Below are 719 nucleotides of genomic sequence, written 5' to 3'. Positions count from 1 at the left end.
TTTTTTGTTTTGATCCATTCTGCAACTCTGTGCCTTTTTATTGGTGAGTTCAGTCCATTTACATTTAAGATGACTATTGAAATATGAGGTCTTCATATAGTCACTTTATCTTTTGATTTCTGGTAGCTCGGTGTTTCCATTGCTTCCTTGTTGTTTTATGTTATATACTTCAGTTCTGAATCTTTGGCATGATTACCATTATAAATATGTAAAGGATAGTTTATATATATATATATATATATATATATATACACACACACACACACACATATACACACACACACACACATACATACACAATCATCCATTTTCTTCTGTGCATGTCTTATCTCTGTTCCCCTCTGCGAATTTAGATCTTTGAATCTTGCCCTTTTCAGTCATTCTTATCTCAATTTGTTCCTATGTATGCTGAACATTCATTTCTATCTTGCTATAGCAATTCTCTTCTTATTATTTAAGCTTATAATGCCCTGTTCTTAGCAAGGATTGCACTCCTCTGCTTCCATGAGCCTGCTAGTCACCTTACTCCTAATTATGGTTTTTTGTGGGGTTTTTTGGTCATTTTGTTTTAGGTGAACTGACCTCTTTCAGTGTTTCTCCTAATGCAGGTCTCGTAGTGGAGAATTCTCTCAATTTTTGTATATCTGGAAAGGTCTTTCTTTCTCTTTCATATCTAAAGGAGAGTTTAGCTGGATACATTATTCTTGGCTGGTAGTTCC

Source organism: Pteropus alecto, unplaced genomic scaffold, assembly GCF_000325575.1.
Source record: "Pteropus alecto unplaced genomic scaffold, ASM32557v1 scaffold78, whole genome shotgun sequence".
In the NCBI taxonomy this organism is placed as follows: domain Eukaryota; kingdom Metazoa; phylum Chordata; class Mammalia; order Chiroptera; family Pteropodidae; genus Pteropus; species Pteropus alecto.
This window is presented reverse-complemented; position numbering follows the sequence as displayed.